Raw genomic sequence first — 9,171 nt, 5'->3', positions numbered from 1 at the left:
CATTATTAATTTATTTTTAATATGTATTGTATTTTAAATTTTTAATATATTTTTATATTAATGACTGATTTTTATATATACTTACATGATTATAGACAAAATATTTACTCTTATATATTATTGGTTACCGTAGAAAAAGAAATAAATTAAAAAAGGTAAAATTCACCCTTGTCAAGTGAGGATACATCAAATAAACTTGTATTAATAAAAGCCGTTATAATTATTACTCACAAAAAATATAGAAATAAATAAATAAATAAATAATTCACCCTTGGGACGCAATACAAATTCTTTCTTTTGACAATATACAATAAATAAATAACTAAATAAATAAACAAAACCTGGTGTGAAGTGTTACTCTGTTACACAATCAAAGTGAGTTGGAAAGTGGCATCTACTTTGGTTCAATGGGAAAAGAATATAGATTTCATGACGCAGACATAAACATTAACAAATCATGAATTATATGCATGCAAGTACAAAAAGGAACACTACTACACTGCTTCCAAATTGTTCCTTCTTTTAATCTTTTGGTCTGAGTCCCACATTGATATTTAATTTATATATCGGATCGGATCAATATATATACAAGAGAGAATTTAAATTTTTCAACACTTATTTAAGCAAATGAGTGTTATTATTATAAAAAACATGAACAGTATAAAAATGGCTTTGATGGAAGTAACAATAAGAATAACAGAAAAATTGATTAGTGAGAAAAAAAATAAAGGAAGCAAGGATACCGCTTTTTGGTGCATTTTCTTGGAGGCTTGTGAATACTTTAACTGCAACATATATAAACATAAACATTAATTTGCTTGACAGTGCAACCAAAAGAATAGAAGCTGGCAGCATTTAGAAAAAGAAAGTAACAATAAAATTTTAATCTTGCTTGCCACTTGGGTTAACTTAATGGCTTAAAACCTTTATCGAAAAACAGGGCTTTCTAACCAACTAAATCCAAACTAATCCATTCTTGAGAAAGGGATTGTAGAATCAATCATTTCACAAATTCTCTCATGTAACCCTTTACACCTTAAGTAATTAAGCAAAGTGGAAAATCATGGGATAGTAGAAGATTTTTCCTTATACCACATGAATCAAAAACATAAAATAATTATATATACATGTAGAATATACTTTTTGAAGATAAATTGAAGTGCTTATTCCCTTCATCATATAGAGCAAAAACTGGTTCCATGTGTCAACAGGACCCGGCAAACACCAATGAGCACAATCAGTAACCTTAACATTGTTGTAATATAAATGGCCATATTTACCAGGATGTCCATCAGGCCTCATTGCCATAGCATCACTTACATCAATCAAACCAAATTGCATCACTTACAATTTATCATTATGATAAATTGTAGCAAAATATAGCACTAACAACAAACAATTGCAACAAGTTTAGTACAACAAACACTAAACAACAACAAAGAAATTGCAGGAGAGAAAAATAGAAGAAGAACAATCAATTACTCACTACCTTTATTCAATATTGTCGTTGGAAGAGAAGAAATTATTATAAAAAAGGCATATAGAAGCATTACCATAACTCAATAAGGATAAAGCACACATACCTTTCTGAAGTGAGGAATTAAAGTGAGTAAAAATCTTGTAATCCACTGCGAAACACAATAGAAATGAAATTAAAATCACTCTAAAATGGGGATATTATTACAGTGGAGGAGTGCTACTTGTCGAAGAGAGAGCTTGAAGCCTTGAAACAGAGAGATGACGAGGAGAGGTCTACCATATCAGTGCATCAATTTTACTATTATCTATCCTTCTAATTAAAAATGCATAAAGTCATCCATAATTTTAGTTGAAAAATTTCATCGAACAAGTTGTGTGCAAGTAAAATCAAAATGAATTTTAAAATAAACAAAATTTAAAGCTTCCAACGAAACAATCCTCCATATAATAAGATACAAAGCATGATCTCTCAGACGAATAATCAATGAAAAATTTAAAATCACAAGTAACAGTTCCAAAGAATAACAATCATGTACAGGTTATTTGATTTACATTAATCCATTCACAATTTCACATTAAAAAATGAGCAAACAGAGCATAAAAGGAAGATAAGAACCGAAGAAGTGAAAGTAGTGCGACTAACCTTCGGTGGAGACACGAACGGAGACCGGCGGCGACACGGCGGCGAGCTACTCCAACCTCGAACAGAGAAGTCAGTGAGGACGCGGACAGCGGGAAGGAGGACGGGGACAGCGGGAAGGAGGACGCCGAGCTACAAGAGAGGGCCTGGGCTACAAGAGAGGACGCGGAGGCGCCGAAAGTACGGACGGCGGCGACACTGTCTTAGAATCGTTGCAGGGAGAACCTAGGGTTTTGGCTGGGTGATTTTGAACTTTGCTTGAGTTCAGAGATAGCGATTCATGAACAGGGGGTGTTAGGGGAAGGGGGTGAGTGAGGGCTGAATGTTAGGGAAAAAAACCAAAACGGTGCCGTTTAACAAGCACCGATCCAATTTCATTTTAAAAAATAGAAATGGTTATCAGAAATAGAAAATAAAAAAAGAAAAAAAAGTGAGAAAGGAATAAATTGCTAGTGACGTTGAAAAAATTATATAAATAAGTGTCACTATTTTATTTAATAACGACTGTTTAGATAAGAGTCATAAAATAAGTGTAGCTATTCATCTAATTTGGTGTAGTGCTTGAACAGAACTGAACTAACAATAATTATAAAAAATTATTCAATTAATCATCCTTCAACAATTAATCAATGCTTCAACAATTATTATTACAAAAATCTAAATTCATACCTAGGGTTAGAAGCTGGAAGTCTGGAAAAATACAGAGCTGGCGGGGACAGGGACAGTGGCAGGCAAGAGGTGGCTGAAGGGGTGGCAAGGTTGAACAGAGCTAGCGCCAGCGGTCCCTAACTATGCAACGGAAAGTGGCATTGGCAGTGGCTGCGATTTTTGAGGACTGACTCAGCGATGGAGCATGGCTACGTGAACAGTGGTGGTGGCTCCACAGACGTTGCGATGGCGGGGCTAGACGGAAGTTACGCCGGAAGCTCGAGGTGGAGACCGAAGACGTGAAAACTGAGAGCGAGAGGTGAGTGTGGACTGTGGAGGCTCGAGAGGAGAGGTGTGAGTGGGTCTGTAGGTGAGACTAGGGTTCATTTCCCTTTGGCCCTTTCTTCAGCATGCAAAATGCAGCGTTTTGCTAATGCTAACCAATTTCAAAAACCGGCGGGATAATGGTTCGGTTCGAATGACCGGTTCTCAGCTGATTTGGCGGTTCAATTTCGATTTCTGAATTTGTCAGTTTTACTATCTGTCCAAACCGTGTTTGCCAACGATTTACGGTTCGACCAATTCGACTGGCCGGTTCGAACCGATTTTTAGAATATTGCATATAATAATTATATTATTAAATTTGAGTTAGTATAATAACAAAAAATATATAAATAAATAACCTCAAAGAATCGTGATAATTTTTATTATATTAGTTCTTAGTTAATACTTAAATTGAAACTTAGTTTTTTAATTAAATTATCAGTAATTTTTTAAAAAATATTTAAGATAAAAATATATTATCTACATATTAATATTTATTTTTAAAATGGCTTGATTATAGTAATTACTTTGGTTACAAATTTTATTTTATACCATAAAAACTGTAATAAATAGACTTAACAGTTAATATGAGATAATAAAAAATAAAATAATTATTTAAAAAAATATATATAGAAAAATAATATTGTCATGTTAAAAATAAAAAGAAAGCCATTATAAATTATTGTTTTTATTATTTTGAATATTATACTGTATGTGTGAAATTATTTTTTTATTATTTTAAATACTATAAGTGATTATGTGTATATTTCTAGTTTTTATCGATGTGTATAAATAGTTCTAATTTAAAATTTTAAATATATCTAAATCAATTTGGGTAGATCGAGTAAACAGCTTAGTCGTCCGCTTAAGCAAGTGTTGGGAGTTTGAATTTCGTCTCATATGTGTAACAACTCATTGGCCAATTGTAGACTCTTAAATAAAACTCAAATTTATGATGGATTAGTCCTTAACTTGTTGGGTATTGTGGGAAGTCAAAAAAAATATATCTATACCTAAATTTTATTATATGTTTGCCCCACTGTAAAATTTTTCTGGGTCCGTCACTGGCGATGACGTTGACAGTGGCTGCGATAGAGGATCTTTATTTGGAAGAAGGAGAGACGAAGGAGATGATGCTCTAAATATGAGGAACTGGGAGGGAATGAAATAAGAGGAATGACAGGAGGAGAAGGGAAGGAAGGAAGAACTGGAGAAGAGGAAGAAGAAGGGAGGAGGGTGCCGTCATAATGTGAAAAGGAGGGAGACAGTGGGTAAGGCAGATGAGGGAAGAAGGAAGGTGACGATAGAATAGATCAGAGAAAGGAAAGGGTGAGAAAGAATAAAAAGATTAGGGTTAAGGTTACCACAAGGATAAAATTAGAATTTAATAAAAAATGAAAGGACAAAAGTGAAAATTTTGTGTCTTAACTCTTAAGAGTTATGTCTCAGTGTCTCAGGATAAAGGAGAAACACTAAAGACATGTATTTTGTGTGCACTTACACTCCATTTGGTTTGTGTGTAAGTCAGGCCAAGACATAGACACAGTGGAACGTGTCTCTTGTTTGGTTTGTGCGACACAAAAAATAAAAGACACGCTTACACACAGGAGAGCACATAATACACGTATTTCATGTCTTAATGAAATGATGAAACACGAACGAAGATTGATGAACACTGATCTGAATTATTCTTTTTACTATTTTACCCTTATTAAAATTTTAACTTCCAGACTTCTTCTTCTACCTTTGACAAACCCTAACAAGTCTCAAAATATTTTGTGGAGCTTCTTCATTGAGGGCTACTTCTGTGGAGCTTCTTTATCCTTTCTCTGTTCTTGAAAACTCCACTAAAGGTTTGAGATTATGCTATCCCTCTCTATTATTATCTCAAGTTTTTAACTTTTGTCTTCCCTTGCTCTGTTACCATGAACTTTAATACATTTTATTTTGAAAAAAATAGTGGTGTGTGAATATAGGAATAAATAATACTACTAGGCTGTGAAGTATTGTGAATGTTGAATTTTGTTTTGGGGATTAAATGGATGATGAGAAAATTAGAAGTATCGTGAGCTTTATTCTTGTTATTTGGAGCTATTATCTGACTATTGTAAGGGTTGGTATGAGGAATGCCTATAAAGATTCAACCAATAACTCAATAATATTTGTCATGGTCTGGTTACATTTCTTGTATTTTCAAACAGCAAGGAAACTATTTATGTTGTATAAAGGGGCAAGCAATTTTTGGAATGTATTGTTTTATGAAAAGCACATAGTTTAGGTTTCTTTCATCTTTACCAAAAGAATTTATGAGCTTGGACTTAAAACTACATTAGATTTGAATTTTAAGTTGTTGTCTTTTCTAAATTTGAAAGTTTTGAGATATTAATGAGAAAATTCAGAGGCTTTTATATAAGTATGAAATTCGGTGTGGGTCATGGATCTTTTATTTTGTGGAGTTAGGAGTTTAAATTATTGAATATAAGTTTTTGATTTTGTTTTTCATTATTTAGATCATTTGTTTGTGAAAAAAGTCTTTGATGGTAACTGTAGGGTAATAGATATTAAATTTCTTGGATGTTAGTTCGATCCCATCCCGCTCTAGTGTTGCTAGCTTTACTTCTTTTGGATTTGTTATGGTCACTATATAAAGCTTATTTGAATGTTTTGGTGCTGGATATTTGTTATGTATATATTTTTATACATTTACTTTTTATTGTTTGTTAGGAAGTGATGATGGATCGTTCCGAGCAAATTAAGCTATGTGTTGGATATTACTGGATTATGAGAATGCAATTTTACATGTTAATGTTATTTTTTTAATTACTTTATATATGTATATTAGGAATAGAAGGCGGAGTCATTCTTCGATTAGTCGAAGAGTAAACACATTGCCATTAAGGTGAGACGCATTAGATAGTATCATTGGGGCATGTGGAGATAGAAATTGCATATGAGAGTTAAGAATGAGTTTGAATGCATTTGCCAATTTGTGTGAATTGCTAAAAGTTCAGGGTGGGTTGGACGAAGATAGTCATGTTGGCATAGGCAAGCAAGTAGCTACTTTCTTAATCATATTAGCTCACCATACCAAAAATTACAGCGTACAAGTTAGGTTCTATAGGTCTGGTGAAACTATAAGTAGGTATTTTCACAAAGTATTGTGTTCGATTTTGCGTGTTCAAAGTATATTATTTGCAACGATAGATCCTGTACCGGAAGATCGTGTAGATCCCAGATGGAAATGGTTTAAGATAGGTCTTGTATATAGCTCAAATTCTTGCTGGTCAAGTTTATCTGGTGTGTAATAACTATTTTTTTAACATTTGATAGGGTTGTCTAGGAGCATTAAATGGAACTTACATAGATGTCACGATCCTGAAGAATGATAAATCTAGATATCGGATAAGGAAATCTAGAATATCCACCTATGTCTTAGGAGTTTGCAATCGAAATATGAATTTCATCTATGTCCTTAGCGGTTGGGAAGGATCGGCATCTGATTCAATGGTACTTAAGGATGCAATTACTCGACGTAATGGCTTAAAAATACCTGTTGGTATGTCTAAATTAATCTTTTGATATGAGCATTAACTATTTATTAAAGAATTACAATGTATTTCTTATATATTTTTCAGCCTTCCGTTTTAGGGTCTTATTATTTAGTGGATGCTGGCTATACCAATGGTAGAGGATTTTTATCTCCTTATAGAAATGTTCGCTATCATGTGAATGAGCGGGTTCAAGGTCACCGTGCACCACAAAATCTTCTAGAGTTATTTAATAAGAATCACTCTTCACTAGGAATGTGATTGAGCAGTGCTTTGGATTGCTTAAGAAAAGATGGGCAATTCTACGAAGTCCGTCGTTCTACCCTATTAGGATTCAAAACAACATTATTATCGCTTGTTGTTTGTTACAAAATTTTATTCGTATTAACATGGATGTTGATCCCGAAGAAGATGCAACTCTTTTACCAGAGCACATACCCATAGGAGATGATACTATAGTTGATGAAGCTGACACAATTGATGTTGTAAAAAGTAGCCACGAGTGGACTCAATGGCGTGAGGACCTAGCAACCGAAATGTGAGAAATATGGAGAGGAGAACATGGCGTGTAGAATTTTTATTTTCGCTAGTTTTACTATGTATGCAATTGTCGTCGACTGTTATTATATTTGAATTCATTTGAGTTTTTTCCCTTGTGGCATATGTATTTGCCAATTCAGTCTGATGCCTTGTATTCTAATTAAAGATACAACTAGACAAGAGTTTGTTTTAATTGTTTCAAAAGATGTTAAACGTCTATAATTTTATTGAAGATGTTGAAGTATATTGATATTGTAATTGCTATTATTTATTTTAATAGTCCTAACCCATCCCATTATGTAAGTGGTACTTTTCTGCTGTAAATGTGTTAGTAGGTATTAGTTTGTTGTGAGTGATAATTTGCCATAAATCTGCTAGTAATTTAATGACAATTCTGCTATAATTGTGCTAGTAAATTTGTTGTCATTGTCATAGCAATTCTTGTGTAATCATGAAAATAATTCTACTATATATATGGTGCTCTTTTTCGTTATTGTTCATATATATTATCCAGCAGCAAATGGCCTCCACACCACGCCAGTGGGATGAACAAGAAACTGAACAATTTGTGGTCCTCATGGAGGAATTGGTTGTTGAAGGCAAGAGGGCCGATGCCGGTCAATTTAAACCATGGGCATTTCAAAAGCTAGCAGACAAGATGAATGAAAAATTTCCTGGATGTGGTCTCACTGTGAAGCACATCAGAAATAAACACAAGTGCCTAAAAGAAAAATATATGTATGTGACTGAGATGTTGGGTTGTAGAGGCTTTAGATGGAATTCTCAAAAGATGTGTGTTGAAGTAGATAGTAAACAAGTATTAGAAGCATGGGGAAAGGTGTGTTTTTTTGCACTTTTAATCATTGTTCTTACAAGTGCATTTTAATTTTCATGTAAGTGTATGCATATGCATTTGTTAATGTATATTCTGTTATATGGTATAGGGTCGCAATGTGACGCTCTACACTCCAGGCAAGCCATTTCCGTTGTTTGAATGTCTTGGAAATATTTTTGGCAAGGATAGAGCTAGCGGTCTTGAAGCATGCAGCGAAAAAGATGATGAAGAAGATGTTACTCCGGGCTCTACATTTGCTGCAGCTACAGCTGGTGGCTTCGGTTTAGACGGAGAGGATGTTGACATGGAGGATTTAGCAGCTGCTAAGAGCAAATTATCCAATACCTTTTCGACTTCTTTTGCTTCATCAAGTGAGAGAAATCAAGGGCGTCAAACTGTAACTAAAAAAAGCAACGATGTTGCAATCCTATCAAACTTGGCTAAAACTTTTAAGGCTGCGATTCAGAATCAAGGAAAGCATGTGCAAGTACTAGCCAATGCAATGTCTGGGGTTAATGAGCAAGTGAATCTTGGTCGAACATTGAAAAGTTTTGGTTTCGACATAATGGAGATCGTGCAAGTTGCAAAAAAAATTGTGCAGAATCCAGATTTGAAGGCAACCTTTTGGAATTTGGACGAGGAAAAGGCAGCACTCGCACGAGATATTATGGAGAACTTTTAGCTGTTGTTGGTGTAGTTGGTCTTAGTTGTTAACTTATTAGGGTATATTGGTAAACTTAGTAGGGTATTTTGATAAACTTATTAGACTTTTCAGTGTTATGTTGTTTTTTTGTTATGCTATACAATTAAAGTGCACTTGCTACATTGCAACTCTTTTTTCTGTTGATTTTCTGCTATTATGCAACTAAGTTATCCATCAGATGAAGTTTAATTGTATTGTGCAATTTTGCACTTAAAATTGTGCATTCCTGCAAAATTCTATTGAATTCTGCATAATCTATGTTAATTTTCTGCACTTGTGTACAGTTGAATTTTAATTGTGCAGTGTAATTTTGTACAACAAAATTGTGTACTTCTGCGAAATTTGAATCAAATTTTGCTTTCTAAAATAATACACTTCATGTGTTGATTTCATACATGATGTTTACAGTTTGATTTCTTAATTCCTGCACTTACATAGTTGTTCAAAGCAAACA

Source organism: Arachis hypogaea, chromosome 13 (assembly GCF_003086295.3).
Source record: "Arachis hypogaea cultivar Tifrunner chromosome 13, arahy.Tifrunner.gnm2.J5K5, whole genome shotgun sequence".
Taxonomy (NCBI): Eukaryota; Viridiplantae; Streptophyta; class Magnoliopsida; order Fabales; family Fabaceae; genus Arachis; species Arachis hypogaea.
This window is presented reverse-complemented; position numbering follows the sequence as displayed.